At 53.7% G+C, this 17,404-nt stretch overlaps 1 protein-coding gene across 13 annotated transcripts in view; it reads left to right on the forward strand.

The window, feature by feature from the left end:
- Window positions 1-992: 992 nt before the first annotated feature.
- The window catches only part of LOC135292869 (hydrocephalus-inducing protein-like), a 45,027-nt gene continuing 28,615 nt past the window's right edge, over window positions 993-17,404 (forward strand). For 12 of the 13 annotated variants that reach the window (XM_064406932.1, XM_064406930.1, XM_064406934.1 and 9 more), the window contains exon 1: window positions 993-2,129. The gene's annotated coding sequence lies outside the window, so the exon portion shown is untranslated. The remainder of the gene's footprint in view (window positions 2,130-17,404) is intronic. The other variant, XM_064406931.1, reaches the window with a different exon arrangement.

Here is a 17,404-nt window from a genome sequence, read left to right on the forward strand (position 1 = left end):
GTTAGAGGTGGGGCACTGATTGTCTGTTCATTGGGCACTTTTCTTAATCTCTTCCACAACCAATCCCCCCCCACTTTGTCACTTTGTACAAGGGCAGGCAAGGACAGGACAAGGGAGAATGGATCCAAATGGAGACAGATTAGGTTTAGCTAAGGGATTCAGAAAAAAAGACTCTCCTGGAACAGGTTGCCCAGAGAAGGCGTGCATGTCCCGTCCCTGACAGTGGTCAAGGCCAGGCTGCACGGAGCTCCAGACAAGCTGGTCTAGTGCAAGGGCTCCCCAGCCATAGCAGCGGGGTTGCAGCCACGGGATTTTTCAGATCCCTTCCAAGCTCAACCATGGCACGACTCCATGATTCTGGGATGCTTCCCCTCCTCATCCTCTGGCAGAAAAAGAAACTTGGCCCCAAGTTCCAGACTGCAGACCGTGTCTTTTGGCAGCCTGCAACTGTCTCAAGAGAGGATGAAAAGAGATGACTTTACTGACACGATTTCCCTTTTCGACTTGAAAATTCAATGCTGCACTCCTGTCCACTCAGGCAAAACTGTCAGAAGAGGCAATTCTTCCCCATGAAATGCTTCGTCTCACCCAAAGAAGAAAGAAGCCACAAGCCAGCACTCTTCTTTATTGCTCCATTGTTTTCTTTGGTTATTTCTCTAACAGGAATGACTTTGGGGTGTGATTTGTTTCTTTCTCTCTTTCGTTCCGCGGGGCACAGCAGCAGCAGCAGCAGCAGCAGCAGCAGCAGCAGCAGCAGCAGCAGCAGCAGCAGCAGCAGCAGCGCTTCTCTCGATGGGTCTTCCGTTCGACTTTCCACTGGCTCCCCATCCCCTTCTCGCTCTCACACTCGCTCTACTCCCGTCCCGTCCCGTCCGTGTCCCGCCTCTCCCGGGCCGGCTGATGCCGCGTCCCGCACGGCGCCCCTCGGCGGGGCCGCCCCGTGCCCGCCGCTGCCCGGCCCGCCGTGCTTCCGCCTCCGCCGGGCTCTCTCCGTCCCGCCCGTGGCGCCGCTGGAGGTGCCGCTCGCTCTGCTGCTGGCGGAGCAGCACGGTCTTTCGGCTCCGCCCGGCGCGGGCTCTGGCCCGGCCCCGGCCGAGGCCCCGGCCCCGAAGGAAGCCCCTGCCGCGGTTCCGCCCGCAGCCGCCCCGCTGCCGCCCGGCTCCCGGCCCGCCGCCGACAGCGCTGCCGGCAGCTTCCCCGCTCCGAGCTCCGCCGCTCGCCAGCTCGGCCGCCGGCCCCGAGCCGCCGCAGCCCGGGGCGGCTCGGCAAGCAGCAGCGCGCCGGGCGCTCGGCTGCCCCGGGCACAAGAGCGAGAGCGCGGTGCCGCCCGCACGGGCGGAGAAGCCTCGCCCAGAGCAGCTCTGCCGGGAGGGCCGCTGCTGGGCAGCGGCGGCTGCGGCAGCGTTTACTCCGGGACCCGGTAAGAGACGGGGCCGGGTCGGAGCGGGGCGGCGGGCGGCGAGCTGAGCCCGCCGCTGGCCTTGGCTCGCAGGCGGCCATCAAGCGAGCGTGCCGGGAGCGCGTCTGGGAGTGGGCGCGGCCGGTGAGGGAGCGGGGCCCGCGGAGGAGCCGGCGGGGCGAGCCGGGCGGGGCTGAGGCGAGGCCCGGCAGGGCGGCAGGCGGAGGGGAGCGAGCGTGGAGAGAGCGGGGCCCGCGCAGCGTGCCGGGCCGGGCAGTGGCGAGCCGCGGCGGGGCCGGGCAGGGGGCCCAAGGCGCGGCGCAGCATCGGCCCCGCTGTCGGCATCGCGGTCCCCCCGCAGCACAAGGGCGCCCTTGTGGCCCTGGAGCTGGCGCTGCTGTGGAAGGTGTGGCGGCCCGGCTTCCGCGGCGTGGTGCGGCTCCTGGGCTGGTTCGAGGTGCCCGACGGCTTGGCGCTGGTCATGGAGCGTGCGGAGCGCAGTCAGGAGCTTTGGCACTTGCTGGAGGAGCGGGGCTTCCTGACGGAGCCCGTGGCGCGGGGGCTGCTCCGCCCGGTGCTGGAGGCCGTGCGGCACCGCAGCAGCCGCGGCGTCTGCACCGCGACATCAAGGCCGAGAACGTCCTCGTGGACCTGGGCACGGGCCAGGTGAAGCTCATCGACTTCGGGTGCGGCACGATCCTCCAGGACACGTTCTACACCCGGATGTCAGGTGAGCCCAAAGCCGGGCCCAGCCGGGCAGCGGAGGTTCCCCCCTTTGCTGGCAGAGGGGGAACAGGGAGGGAGGGAGGGAGGGAGAATCCTTCTTCAGCCAGCTGCAGCCCAGTTGCTTTTCGGCAGGGCAGGGTCTGGCTGTTGTGGAACGGGAGCTGGCTGGGAGGGAGGGAGTAGCATGGGCCTGATGAGCTGTGCCCGTGTCCCATAGGAATGCCGGAGTACAGCCCAGCGGAGTGGATCCTCTTTGGCTGCTCCCATGGCCAGCCAGCCACCATCTGGTCCCTGGGTATCCTGCTGTACGAGCTGTGCTGTGGGCACCTTCCTTTCCACAGCAGATGTGGAAAGGCCATTGGATCCACACCATCCAAAAGACCTGGTTTTCCCGTGCCTCTCCCTGGCTAGAGGCAGGGCCCCTCTAGCCGTGGTTATTCTTTCTTTTCTGGGCATTCATACTAGAGGTACCTTCAAGGGGATCTGACAGATCATACCCAGCAGCTTGGTCATGGCAGGAGGCTCCCTTCACCTTACTGGAACTCCCTCGATTAGTGTTTCCTTCCTTGAGTTGAGTTTTCCCTCCTTGTGCTGCTAAGACAGAAGTGGGTTTCCCATCCCACGTTCCCATGCCTTCCCCATGGTCACTCAGGAAGAAGCACAGGTCAGCTCGTGGGATGTACTCTCACAGTAGCTGGGGGACGTTGGGCTCTGACTTTGGGGCCTGTGACTTGCACTAGTGCTGCATTTATCTTACCTCCTGCCTCATCTCCCTCATTTCCTCTTTAAATTCCTTTCTGAGGTCCTTAACCACAGCACAGACTGCATCAGGCCTGCATGGGGCCATTGATCACACTCTCATTATTTCTAAGCTTGTTGGTGGCAGAGCCCACTGTCTCTGGGTTGGTATGGGCATTAATGGTTGCAGTGAAGGTGGTGTATTGAGATGGCCCCAGATTTGCCAGACTCCACAGCATTTGGGTGCTCTGATTTCATCTTAGATCTCCTTGGTTCTACAGGGGCAACTGCTGCTGGCTGTGGCTGCCCTTGCAGTTCAGCTGGAACCTGGCTGGTTGTAATGTCTGTGGGTTTCACTCCTGCACGGTCAGACTCTTCCTCTTTGAGGCAGAGGGAGGGTTTCTCACCAGCTGGGGATGTGTGTGTGCTCCTTCAGCATCTGGCCACCTCCTTGTTTGGGGAAGGGTTTTCTTTTCTGTTCTTCCTTTTCACCTGTAGAATTTCTTTCCAGTGAGTTGCTAATGGCAGGTGATTGCTGGGTGCTTCAGACAAAGGGAGAGCTCTGTTTCTTTGGGAGTTTTCCCTGGGGAAGCAGGAGGAGGGCCAGAGCTACGGTGGGATTTGGGCTGGGGGAAGGGGCTGGGTGCAGCTCCTAGCCCTGTCTTGGCTTTGGAGGAGCACTGTGGGAGCCACTGCTCTTGGGGAAAGGAATTCCACTGCTGCTGCAGGAGCCCAGCCCAGAGCTGCTTCCTCTGCCGTGGGGTGAGCCTCTGCTGGTGAGAACAGTCACTGAACTGGGACCTTATTAACACCCACCTCAATAAAGGAGACACCTATCCCGGTCTGCTCGGGTGCCTGGGATCCTGAGCTCGGCTCTCCCTGCCCTGCTGGGAGCCCCTCACCCCTGCCTGTTAGCTGTACTTAGCCGAAGCAGGAGGCCCGAGGCATCATCTTACAAGGGTAACAAGGCTCTTCTTTTATAGGGCTTTACCTATATGCAACATTGACATACAATTCTTTCAGTCTTAAAGAATAATCTTAAATTTCATTCACGTGAATTTTGACCTCTGTAATATTTGTGTATGATAGATTTGAGTTAAATCTGTTCCGAATCATGCCTTCATAGAATCATAGACTCATGGAATCACTAAGGTTGGAAAAGGTCTGTGAGACCATGGAGTCCCAGCAGTGCTCGATGCCCAGCTTGTCCCCAGCCCAGAGCCCTGAGTGCCACCTGCAGGCCTTCCTGGGACAGCTGCAGGGATGGGCACTGCAAAGCTCCCTGGGCAGCCCCTGCCAAGACCTGAGCAGCCTTTCCCTGGGGAAATTCCTCCTAGTGTCACTTCCATCTCCTCGATGTCATCCTCCACATCTACTTCCATGTCCTCAACCTGCTCTTCCACGTCCACCTCCATCATTTCTTCCTCATCCTGCACCATGTCCACTTGCATCTCCTCCACAGTGTCTCTGTTAGTCTGCAAGAGACTGCACAATGTCACAGTGGGGTTCCTGTCCCACACTATCCATTGCCACGTGGCTGCAGCCTGCTCAAGCAGGCTGCCCCCTCCCTGGAATGGCACTGTACCTCCACTGGCGCAGCAGTGCTCATCCTGCTGGGATTGGTGCTCCAGAGCAGGCAGCAGGAAAAGGCCAGGCAGGAGCAGCAACAGCTGAGTGCTGCCGGGCAGAGCGCAGAGCGAGCGCCAACTGAGCGCTGGCAGCAGGCAGAGTGTCTGCTGTGGTGGTTTCCAGGTGCTGGACGTTCCACCTGGAACACTGTGGGAGCTGTGATGTCACAGAAGTTTCAGGGCCGCTCCACACTGGGAGGTGGGCATGGTGGAATGATGAAATCCTTGAATGGTTTGGCTTGGAAGGGACCCTAAAGATCATCTGGTTCCAAGCTGAGCAGCCTCCCAGCACAGCAGGTTGCTGCGGCCCCTGTCCAAGCTGGCCTTGGATGTTGGTGGGCATGGGGTATGCACAGCCTCTCTGCGCTGGTCCCTGTGCCAGGGACAAGCACCCTGACAGGAAAGAACTTCTTGCCATCATGGAATGGATTCCAGCTCTTGCAGTTTCGTCCCATTCCCCCTTGTTCTGTGACTTCAGTTGCTGACAAAGAGTCCTCTCCCTCTTCCTTGTGGGTCAGGCTGTTCCTGCAGTGTCACACATGTGGCTGAAGCTGCAGCCAGGAGAGAGAGAAGCCAAGCTGGCAGAGAGAGGCGATGGGGAAAGTGACATGAGAGATGAGAGAAGAAGGAAAAAGTAGAGACATGCAAGGCATTGGGTTGGGTGGGCTGTGGCATTCATGCCTTTTATTAGAGGCCAGGTTCTCTGGTGCACTCAATGACTGTGTGATTGCGGCGTGTCCACAGTGAGCCCGTGTGAGCGACCTGCACTCCCAGGGACCGGAGCAGCACACTTGCTTCAAGCGCTGATGAATGAGGCCAGAGATGGGTCTTTGTGTGGAACTCCAAACGCTGTGCATTGCCATGAAGAGGGTCCAGGGCCAGAGAGAAAATGAGGCTGGGGTCTGAGGGTTTCATTCGGGGGGGAGAAGGGGTGAAGCCAGGACCAGCAGGGGAGAAGAGAGAGGAGAACATTCTCTGGAGAGTAGATCTAAGGAAAAAATGGCAGTTGAAGTGGGTGATAGCAACAAAACCTGCGGATTGCAAGAGGCTGCAAGTGGCCATGGGTGAGAGCCTTGCATTCAGAGGGGTTTCTCTGTTTCACCTTGGTCCCCTTTGCCCTAAGGTATTACAGTTGCAATGAGAGGCCCCTGGGCCTCCACAACTGCCCCCTTTTTGTTCTCAAGAATGAAGGCTTCTGCCATGGACTTTTGCAAGCGTTGAGCAAAACTGGATAGAATAACCAAGACAATGAATACAAGAAACAAAGCCCACAAAACAGTCTTGACTAAAGATGAAAGCCAGCCTTTCATGCCCCAGTCTTTCAAAAGTCCAGTGAGCCAGTTGTTGTTGCCTTTTGTCTGGATCTTATTGATTTGATCTGTGAGCAGCTGGCCGCTCTGGTATACTGAGTCCCTATGTGAGAAGAGGTTGACATGCGTGGCCATGGGCAAGAAATTGTGGCTTGGCTGTGGAACCACCCATCCGAAGGCATGCGGCATAGTGAGGAGCATCCAGCTTCCTGCTGCAGTGGCAAGAAAGGACAGCATCCTTTGACTTTAGCTAATTTAGTAGTGGGAGGAGGCTTGGGTGGCCTGAAAGTATAGAGATAGGGAGATTGCAATGTGAACCTTAAATTCTGGTCCCACTAAACTTTCTCTTCTGTAAGGCAAGGGTTTGAAGTCAGCTTATTAGAAGAATCAAATATCAAGGCTAGAATACAGTTTTTCCAATTGTTAAGCGGTATATCGCAGTTAGTGGTGTCTGAGCTCTCTCGGTGTTGGTCTGTGTGGTCCACACTGCTTAGGAGATCTTCTTCTGTCCTTCTTCTTCTTTTCCAGGCTGCTGCTGTCTCTCTTAGGCTTTTGTTCTGTTTTTCTGATGGTGGCTCTGGTGTTTGCCTGGCCATTGGCAGAAGAGTTTGATGTTTTTTGCTGGGATCCGTCTTGGGCCTGCTGCTGTAGAGACACAAGCATATCCTCCCTCCCAAGTAATGAATGGGAAAGGGCCCATAATTTGTTTGGATTCAGGGTCTTTGATCAAGACAGGTGGCTTTTCTTTTTATTGGGCTGCCAATTAAATATAAAATGCCTGATGACTGGGGGAGCTGTTCAAAAAGTTGAGCACATCAAGGGCCTTGGCCAGTCTCTCAATGGGAGATACTATGTGGACTCCCTTTCTCTGTTGATCAAGGATCCTTTGGATGGAAGAGTGGGCCCTCTGGACTATGGACTGTCCTGTGGCAGAGTGTGGTATGGCTGTGACATGTTTTGTAGCCCACTGGTCAGAAAATGGTTGGAATCAGTGCGAGGTATAAGCAGGACCGTGATCAGTTTTAATTTCCTGTGGAACAGGGAAGGTGGAAAAGGCTAAAAAGGAACGTTTTATAGCATCTTTTGATTTTTCACCAGCATGGGCAGGGGCAGAAACCGCAGCGTTGTCGGTGTGGATTGAGACGGGGATGTATTTTAGTCTCCCCAAAAGGGGCTTGGTGTGTGATGTGTGATTGCCCGATCTGGAGAGTCTTTAGTCCTCTTGGATTGAGTGCAGCTCTGACAGAAGCAAAGGCATGTTGCTGACCATTTGGGCAGGTGTTTGCCATGGATCTTGCCTGATCTTGGGTAATTTTAAAGATGCTGAGCGGTGCAGGAATGTTTTGATGGTAGAAGTGGTGGCGGATCCTAGCCTGTTCAGAAACATTCCGTAGGGAGGTTTGGAGAAGCATTGCTGAGGCATCTGCTCTAGCATTGCCTACTATAAATGCAGGAAGGGTGGTATGAGACCTTGTGTGCATGATATAGTGTGGGTGTTGTCTGTGGGACAAAAGAGAAATGAAAGGGGAAAGCAAATGCTCTAGTTGGGGTTAGAAATGTCTTTGAAAATGGAATTTCCGGCCCGCTGCACTAGGCCATAGACATCTGCCGAATCAGTGATCAAATGAAGAGGTTCTTTGAAAGTGGAGAAGGTCCTAAGGACTGCAGTCAATTCAGCAATTTGGGCAGGGTGAGGATGCCCTGGCTTGGCTTTTGTCTCTTGAGCAATGCGGAGCCAGGGCAGTGCAGATCAGGGTGGGAAGCTGAGCCCGGAGCCATTGGAGGCTGCAAGCCTTAAACATCAGCCCCTGCAGCAGCCCAGATGCAGGTGCCACAGTTGCCAAGGCTGTCAAGGCCTTGAGAGCGGGCAGGTGGATTTTGCATCCCTGTGGGCTGATGGCGGCTCTGGAGCCAGGAGTGTCTGTGGCTGCAGCAGGAAGGGTGGCTGAAAGTTTCCTGCCTTGCTTTGGTGGCATGGCTGCAGGGGCCAGTGCAGTGAGAGCCCCCTCTGTGCTGGTGAGAGCTCAGCTCTTGGGGACGCGGCTGTGCCCCAGCCCAGGAGCAGCAGCAGTGGCCAGCGGCAGCAGTGGTGTCAGTGGGACCCCCTGTGCACAGGGACCCCCAGCCGCGGGGTGGCCGTGGCAGCAGCCCCAGGGAGCTCCAGCCCCGGGATCCCGGAACAAGTGGAAATCCCAACTGTGCAAACACTGCCTGTGCCTCTTGGGTTTTCTTTGGTTGAGAGGATTTCGAGGTATGTTAAAAGTCTCTTTTTCTCTAACTTAGCTGTCGAAGGAAGAGTTGAGAAGTATGTGCTTCACGCTCTTAAGGTTGATTTTTATGTTTTGTCTAAAACATTTTTTGTCTGGCCTGCTGAGGTTTGTTCAGCAGGTCAGCTTAAGGTACTCTTTTTGCCTCTCGGGTTGGTGTTATCTTTTATATTAAAAAGTGCGTATACTATGTGTACAATAAGGTTTTAATACCTATTACTTAAGTTAGATAGTGACTTTCTACTTGAAACCAATTTGTGAATGGCAATATCGTCTTTCATATGGATGCTAGGGAGAAGAAAGAGGAAGGACAGGGCACGCCCAAATTTTTCTACCTATGTAGAGAATTCCAAACTCTTTCGTACCAGGTTCAAAACCTCCATGTACAGTGCTCTAAATGTTTTCCGTTCGCTTTGTGATTACTATTTCTAGACTATCTAAATTGTTGTGACTTTTAATTCTTGACATAAAGGTGGTAACTTGCTTTATGAGTTAAATTCAAAGGCACAGGGGTCTTTGGCTACATGCCAGGGTCTCCAAAGCCACTGCCAGGGTTTTAAAGCCTCCTGGCTGGGGCTGGAATCATTTAGGATGGTCAGGGGGACATCCAGGGTTCTGACAGTGCCCAAAGGAATGAGAAAGAGAAGTGAAGTTTTATAAAGAAGCAGTATTTATTTGCTGAACATCGGCAAACACGAGGATTTACAGAACACCTTCCATTACAACAATCCTTATAACAACAACAACAACAATCTACTGCACATATTTCCATGGGATCCTATGGAGTAACAATCTTCAAAACATATTTACAGAGAACTACTAACCTAAGAACATATTTACAAAAATATTCTAACTTTTCAAACATATATACACAGGCGTAATATGTACGGCCGTCATCTCCAGCAGTCCTGGAAGGAAGGAAGGAAGAAGCAAAGTTGGAATCAGCTGCCAGCACTGGGCCCAGCTGGGCCCCAGGAGCTGGGACAGGGCTGGCAGGGCTGGTGTGGCCCCAGGCAAGTGCAGGGCAGGCCAGGGCTGGTGCTTGTGGCAGCACAATCCAGGCCCCCTGCGGGCAGCGTGTCCCTGAGCGGGGCCATCCAGCCCAGCCCCAGCCTGGCGTCAGGGCAGCCACTGTGTCTGTGGGCAGGGCATGGGGAGCATCTGCCTGTCTTACTTGTGGGGCTCCATCTTCATCCAAGGACCATGGGCTCCTCCTCATCCTTCTCGTCCACTTCCATCTCCTCGATGTCATCCTCCACATCTACTTCCATCTCCTCAACCTGCTCTTCCACGTCCACCTCCATCATTTCTTCCTCATCCTGCACCATGTCCACTTCCATCTCCTCCACAGTGTCTCTGGCAGTCTGCAAGAGACTGCACAATGTCACAGTGGGGTTCCTGTCCCACACCATCCATTGCCACGTGGCTGCAGCCTGTTCAAGCAGGCTGCCCCCTCCCTGGAATGGCACTGTACCTCCACTGGCGCAGCAGTGCTCATCCTGCTGGGATTGGTGCTCCAGAGCAGGCAGCAGGAAAAGGCCAGGCAGCAGCAGCAACAGCTGAGTGCTGCCGGGCAGAGCGCAGAGCGAGCGCCAACTGAGCGCTGGCAGCAGGCAGAGTGTCTGCTGTGGTGGTTTCCAGGTGCTGGACGTTCCACCTGGAACACTGTGGGAGCTGTGATGTCACAGAAGTTTCAGGGCCGCTCCACACTGGGAGGTGGGCATGGTGGAATGATGAAATCCTTGAATGGTTTGGCTAGGAAGGGACCCTAAAGATCATCTGGTTCCAAGCTGAGCAGCCTCCCAGCACAGCAGGTTGCTGCGGCCCCTGTCCAAGCTGGCCTTGGATGTTGGTGGGCATGGGGTATGCACAGCCTCTCTGCGCTGGTCCCTGTGTCAGGGACAAGCACCCTGACAGGAAAGAACTTCTTCCCGTCATGGAATGGATTCCAGCTCTTGCAGTTTCATCCCATTCCTCCTTGTTCTGTCACTTCAGTTGCTGACAAAGAGTCCTCTCCCTCTTCCCTGTGGGTCAGGCTGTTCCTGCAGTGTCACACATGTGGCTGAAGCTGCAGCCAGGAGAGAGAGAGAAGCCAAGCTGGCAGAGAGAGGCGATGGGGAAAGTGACATGAGAGATGAGAGAAGAAGGAAAAAGTAGAGACATGCAAGGCATTGGGTTGGGTGATTTGTGGCATTCATGCCTTTTATTAGAGGCCAGGTTCTCTGGTGCACTCAATGACTGTGTGATTGCGGCATGTCCACAGTGAGCCCGTGTGAGTGACCTGCACTCCCAGAGGCCGGAGCACACTTGCTTCATGTGCTGATGAATGAGGCCAGAGATGGGTCTTTGTGTGGAACTCCAAACGCTGTGCATTACCATGAAGAGGGTCCAGGGACAGGGAGAAAATGAGGCTGGGGTCTGAGGGTTTCATATGGCGGGGGTCAATGTGCGAAGCCAGGACCAGCAGGGGAGAAGAGAGAGGAGAACATTCTCTGGAGAGTAGATCTAAGGAAAAAATGGCAGTTGAAGTGGGTGATAGCAACAAAACCTGCGGATTGCAAGAGGCTGCAAGTGGCCATGGGTGAGAGCCTTGCATTCAGAGGGGTTTCTCTGTTTCACCTTGGTCCCCTTTGCCCTAAGGTATTACAGTTGCACTGAGAGGCCCCTGGGCCTCCACAACTGCCCCCTTTTTGTTTTCAAGAATGAAGGCTTCTGCCATGGACTTTTGCAAGCGTTGAGCAAAACTGGATAGAATAACCAAGACAATGAATACAAGAAACAAAGCCCACAAAACAGTCTTGACTAAAGATGAAAGCGAGCCTTTCATGCCCCAGTCTTTCAAAAGTCCAGTGAGCCAGTTGTTGTTGCCTTTTGTCTGGATCTTGTTTGTTTGATCTGTGAGCAGCTGGCCGCTCTGGTATACTGAGTCCCTATGTGAGAAGAAGTTGACAAGCGTGGCCATGGGCAAGAAATTGTGGCTTGGCTGTGGAACCAGCCATCTGAAGGCATGTGGCATAGTGAGGAGCTTTGCTGCTTGCGGCTGCCTGCTGCAGTGGCAAGAAAGGACAGCATCCTTTGACTTTAGCTAATTTAGTAGTGGGTGGGGCTTGGGTGGCCTGAAAGTATAGAGATAGGGAGATTGCAATGCGAAACTTAAATTCTGGTCCCACTAAACTTTCTCTTCTGTAAGGCAAGGGTTTGAAGTCAGCTTATTAGAAGAATCAAATATGAAGGCTGGAATACAGTTTTTAGAAATGTTAAGCGATATATTTCGCTTAGTGGTGTCTGAGTTCTCTTGGTGTTGGTCTGTGTGGTCCACGCTGCTTAGGAGATCTTCTTCTGTCCTTCTTCTTCTTCTTTTCCAGGCTGCTGCTGTCTCTCTTAGGCTTTCATTCTGTTCTTCTGATGGTGGCTCTGGTGTTTGCCTGGCCATTGGCAGAAGGCTTTGATGTTTTTTGCTGGGATCCGTCTTGGGCCTGCTGCTGTAGAGACACAAGCGTATCCCCTCCCCCAAGTAATGAATGGGAAAGGGCCCATGATTTGTTTAGATTCAGGGTCTTTGATCAACACTGGTGGCTTTTCTTTTAATTGGGCTGCAAATTAAATGCAAAACACCTGATGACTGGGGGAGTTGTCTCCATAAATGAGGTGTTGAAAAATTTGAGCACATCAAGGGCCTTGGCCAGTCTCTCAATGGGAGATAATACGTGCACTCCCTGTCTCTGTTGATCAAGGATCCTTTGGATGGAAGAGTGGGCCCTCTGGACTATGGACTGTCCTGTGGCAGAGTGTGGTATGGCTGTGACATGTTTTGTAGCCCACTGGTCAGAAAATGGTTGGAATCAGTGGGAGGTATTAGCAGGACCATGATCAGTTTTAATTTCCTGTGGAACAGGGAAGGTGGAAAAGGTAAAAAGGAACGTTTTATAGCATCTTTTGATTTCTCACCAGCATGGGCAGGGGCAGAAACCGCGCCATTGTCGGTGTGGATTGAGACGGGGATGTATTTTAGTCTCCCAAAAGGGGCTTGGTGTGTGATGTGTGATTGCCCGATCTGGAGAGTCTTTAGTCCTCTTGGATTGAGTGCAGCTCTGACAGAAGCAAAGGCATGTTGCTGACCATTTGGGCAGGTGTTTGCCATGGATCTTGCCTGATCTTGGGTAATTTTAAAGATGCTGAGCGGTGCAGGAATGTTTTGATGGTAGAAGTGGTGGCGGATCCTAGCCTGGTCAAAATCATTCCGTGGGGAGGTTTGGAGAAGCATTGCTGGGGCATCTGCTCTAGCATTGCCTACTATAAATGCAGGAAGGGTGGTATGAGACCTTGTGTGCATGATATAGTGTGGGTGTTGTCTGTGGGACAAAAGAGAAATGAAAGGGGAAAGCAAATGCTCTAGTTGGGGTTAGAAATGTCTTTGAAAATGGAGTTTTCGGCCCGCTGCACTAGGCCATAAACATCTGCCGAATCAGCGATCAAACGAAGAGGTTCTTTGAAAGTGGAGAAGGTCCTAAGGACTGCAGTCAATTCAGCAATTTGGGGAGAGCCCTGAATGAATTCAAGATCTGAGTCCCCTTGTTGGGTTGTGGGGTCTTTCCATGTAAAGAGTGATTGGTACCAGCTCCCAGAGGCAGCTGTTAAAACGGTTAGAGTCTTTAAAGATGTTTAGCTTTTTAGATGTTTGAGGACTAAATTGCGAGCCGAAATAAAGAGTTTGTGTTTTAGAAAATGACTAGAAATTTCTCCTGAGTAACTATCCAAGGTGTATTGCAGCGGTTCAGGTATTTGAAGTAGGCAATAGAGGTGTTCTCGAGGGAGAGGTACGTATATATGTTCGCAAGATCTGTTCCTGCAAGGGGACACAGACGCGCTCTAGCTTTCCTGATTAGTTATACAATAACTTTTTGGGGGGTTGTTATTGTTTTACTAGGTTGGTGTGATCTGAAACCCCATGCAATTATTATCAGGGGATCTGGGATAGTTGAGTTCCACTGAAAGCAATAATGCCTGGAATTTTGGACTTACAGCAAGGATTGCCAGGGAGAAAGGTAAATTAGGCTGGTGTCAGTGCGCCGGTTTAGTTTGAATTGCCTTGGCTACCTTTTGTAGATCTGCTTGGGCCTCCGGTGTGAAGGATGGTGGGGAATGGAGTTCTTTGCTGCCTTTGAGGAGCAGGAAGAGTGGCGCGAGATCTTGTGTGGTGACTCCCAGCAGTGAACGTAGCCCATTGATGCTTCTGCAGATTTGGTGGCGTTCTGACAGAGTCTTTGGGCTGTCCTTGATTTGCAGTGTTTGGAGTGTGGTTGTTCCCTCTGCGATTTTTAGGCAGCGGTGCTTCTTGGGGGCTGTCTTTTGGACTTTATCTTCTGCAATCTCAAAACCATTCTCTTGTACCGCAGTGATGACATCTTGTAGTGCAATGTCCAAAATCATTTCAGCTTCTGCACAAATGAATATATTGTGCATGTAATGCAAAATGGCAGCATGAGGATGTCTTTTCTGGATGGGCGAGAGAATTTGGGCTACAAAGCATTGACAAATCGTTGGGCTGTTCTTCATTCCTTGAGGCAATATGGTCCACTGGTAGCTCTGTAAAGGTCCTTGTTGGTTTAGGGACAGAAAAGGGGAACTGGGAGGCATCATTGGGCTGCAAGGGAATGTCCAGAAAGCAGTCTTTTAGATCTGTAACAACCATCTGCCAATCTGGAGGTAACATGGAGGCTGAGGGCAGGCGGGACTGGAGGGGACCCATGTCCTCGATGACCTCGTTGATTTTCCTGAGGTGCTGCAGGAGCCGCCCCTAGTCCTTGCCTGGCTTTGGTATGAGAAAGACAAGCGTATTGCAGGGACTAGTAGATGGTACCATGTGGCCCGTAGACGGCTGCTCCTGCACGAGGGAGTGCCACGCCTTTGACTTTCTGCCTGGGAGGGGCCACTGATCCACCCATATGGGATCCTTGGTCTTCCAGGTTAACTTAAGGGTGGCGCGCTGCTCAGTGGTCCCGGCTAGAAATGCTGAGGTGTTGATAGGACCTCTAGCCTTGTCCCTGATGGGAACAAGAGATCTCCACCCCAAAGTGTTCTTGGTGCACAGAAGAGAAATGATTTTACTGTAGCAAGTCTGCCCTCAGGACCTTCCACACAGATGGTAGCTGGACTCTAAAAGCTGGTAGAGACTTCCCCTGATGCTAAAAATGACTCCAGCAGCTGGAACCAGTGGCCATTCTTTTGGCCAGCCAGTGTGGGAAATCAGGGTGATGTCATCTCCTGTATCTAATAGTCGAGAAAGACGTATCTTTCTCCCTTGTCATGACAAAGCACACTTCAGAAGGGGGCTATTTTGGCCCATAATCAGTGCCCACATCACCGTTGGATCAGCTGGTGGGGTGATCATGTCGGCTAGGAGGTAGGCTTGTGCTATGACTGTTCCTTTTGGGATGAAAAGGGGAGGGTCTGAGCATAGAGCCTGGAGAGTTCTGTCCTGCAAAGGTGTCAAGGTGACTTTCTCAGGTAGTCTCCTTGGTGAGTCCCTCCATCCCTTCCCTGATGTCACTTCAAATCCAAATGTCTCCTGGCTCTTCTTCAGGCCCATATTTGCCTGCTGGAATGTGGTGAACGTAAACATGGTGGATTTGAGTTGAAAAGGTGCATACCAGCTGCCTTTGGGTTCCAGGGCAGAGCTGTCATTTGTCGAGTTCTTGTGTGGCAATCGAGCCATCCCGATGGGTCTGAGAAGGTCGATGTGCTGGTTCTCCACGACGGTGGGGAGAGGAGGGAGGAAAGGCCTTGCATTTGGTGTCATTGCGTGGGGCCTTTCTGTGGGCCTGTGTGGAGTTTCCCGAAGGCCATCGGTTTTGCTGGTGTTGGAAAGCGTGTTGATGAGGGGGGCAGTCAGGAGAGTGTTTGTGACACCTAGAAGGTCCCTGGTAATAGCCTTTATTTTTAGAGCTCTCTTGAAAATGCTCCATCTCCCCACAGTTAAACAAGATCCTTTTTCATGACTACAACAGGGAAGACCTTGGCAGGCTATTAGCACCTCTACTAGACCCTGCCTGGTAGCCTTAGCTATGCTGGCATCACAGTGGAAGGATGCCCTAAGGGTGCATGCCTCGACCATTTGTGCTAAGGTAGGTTTTGGGTGGAGGGGTAGAGAGCATAAAATGTCTTTACAGGAGTTGCTAACATTTGTTTCAGGAAGTTTAGAAAGCAGTTCCTGCCTGGCTTTTGGATGGTCAACTTGCTTCTCTATTGCTTGTGTAAGGTGGTCAATAAATTTTCTAAAGGATTGCCCAGGTCCCTGCCGAATGTCTGTGAAGTCTGGAGTAGGTGGTGTTCCATCAGGTGTCTGCATGAGAGCTGTGGTTGTAGCTTTTATCTGTTCTAACACAGCTCAGGGAAGGTCTATTGCTTGATCCTCAGGTTTAGTGAAATTTCCCTCCCTGGCCAGATGGTCTAGTGTTAGGTGTGCCTGCCTGTCTACTCCAGCATAGTCTTTTAATAGTGCTGACTTTCCACTTGGAGCCCTTGGTTTAGTTCCTGTGGGGAATTTCATTCCTGAAACACGTGGGATTTCCCACTGCTGCCAGTGATGGTGATGCTTGGGGAGTGTGGGGCTTTGGGGGCAGCTGCCCGGGCAGGGGCTGAGCATGGGGTCCTGTTAGGCCCATGGTCCCCAGCAGCAGCACCCCCAGGGCCCAAAGCCCCCCCGCCCCCTGCCCAGCAGAGCCTGTCCTGTCCGTCCTGCTGTCACCCGAGTAGGGGACAGGAGCCAGTGGCTGCTGCCAGCAGTAGGAATGCGGGCAGGGTGAGGATCCCCTGGCTTGGCTTTTGTCTCTTGAGCAATGCGGAGCCAGGGCAGTGCAGGGCAGGCCGGGAAGCAGAGCCCGGAGCCTTTGGAGGCTGCAAGCCTTAAACATCAGCCCCTGCAGCAGCTCAGATGCAGGTGCCACAGTTGCCAAGGCTGTCAAGGCCTTCAGAGCCCTGTGGCTGCAGCAGGAATGGTGGCTGAAAGTTTCCTGCCTTGCTTTGGTGGCATGGCTGCAGGGGCCAGTGCAGTGAGAGCCCCCTCTGTGCTGGTGACAGCTCAGCTCTTGGGGACACCGCTGTGCCCCAGCCCAGGAGCAGCAGCAGTGGCCAGCGGCAGCAGTGGTGTCAGTGGGACCCCCTGTGCACAGGGACCCCCAGCCGCGGGGTGGCCGTGGCAGCAGCCCCAGGGAGCTCCAGCCCCGGGATCCCGGAACAAGTGGAAATCCCAACTATGCAAATGCTGCCTGTACCCAAAGGAATGACAAAGAGAAGTGAGGTTTTAAAAAGAGGCAGTATTTATTTGCCGAAGATCGGCAAACACGAGTATTTACAGAACACCTTTCATTACAACGATCCTTATAACAACAACAACAATAACAATCTACAGGATTTATTTACATGGGATCCTATGAACTAACAGTCTTCGAAACATATTTACAGAGAACTTCTAACCGCAGAACATATTTACAGAATTCTTCTACCGTTTCAAACATATTTACAGAGGCGTCACATCGGTGGCCATCATCGGCATCAGTCCTGGAAGAAAGGAAGCAGCAAAGCTGGATTCTGCTGCTAGCACTAAAACCAGCTGTGCTAACAGCAGGGCCCCAGGAGCTGGGACAGGGCTGGCAGGGCTGGTGTGGCCCCAGGCAAGTGCAGGGCAGGCCAGGGCTGGTGCTTGTGGCAGCACAATCCAGGCCCCCTGCGGGCAGCGTGTCCCTGAGCGGGGCCATCCAGCCCAGCCCCAGCCTGGCGTCAGGGCAGCCACTGTGTCTGTGGGCAGGGCATGGGGAGCATCCACGCTGAGCCTGCCCTGGACCAGCCTGAGGCCGTTCCCTCTGCTCCTGTGCCTGTTCCTGGGAGCACAGCCCGAAACCCATCTGTCCCTCCTGTCAGGGAGTTGTGCAGAGGCAGAAGGGCCCCCTGAGCCTCCTTTTCTCCAGGCTGAGCCCCTTTGCATCTGCCTCAGCCCCTCCTGGGGCTCCAGCCAGGATAGAATCCTGGTGCTGTACGAAGAGCAGTGTACAGACCTGCCATAGTTGCCTTTGTCAGCACATTTTAAACTTTCCTGGCTACAGAAAGGCTCTGCAGCAAACACACGAGTCAAGTCAGCAGGGACAGTGCCAATGTCCTTTGGCAATGCGTGCGGCCCGGCCCGGCCCCGCGCTCGGTGCCGCAGTTGCCTGGTAACCGCGCCCGGGCCCTCAGCGTCTGTGCCGGCGCCGCGGCCTCAGCGCCAGAGCTCGGCCCTGGCTGCTCGTTCACAGCCTCGGCGCCTTTAGGCGGCTGCACTCGGCCATTGCCACGGCAGTT

The sequence above is a fragment of the Passer domesticus genome, unplaced genomic scaffold, assembly GCF_036417665.1.
Source record: "Passer domesticus isolate bPasDom1 unplaced genomic scaffold, bPasDom1.hap1 HAP1_SCAFFOLD_55, whole genome shotgun sequence".
NCBI classification, from domain to species: domain Eukaryota; kingdom Metazoa; phylum Chordata; class Aves; order Passeriformes; family Passeridae; genus Passer; species Passer domesticus.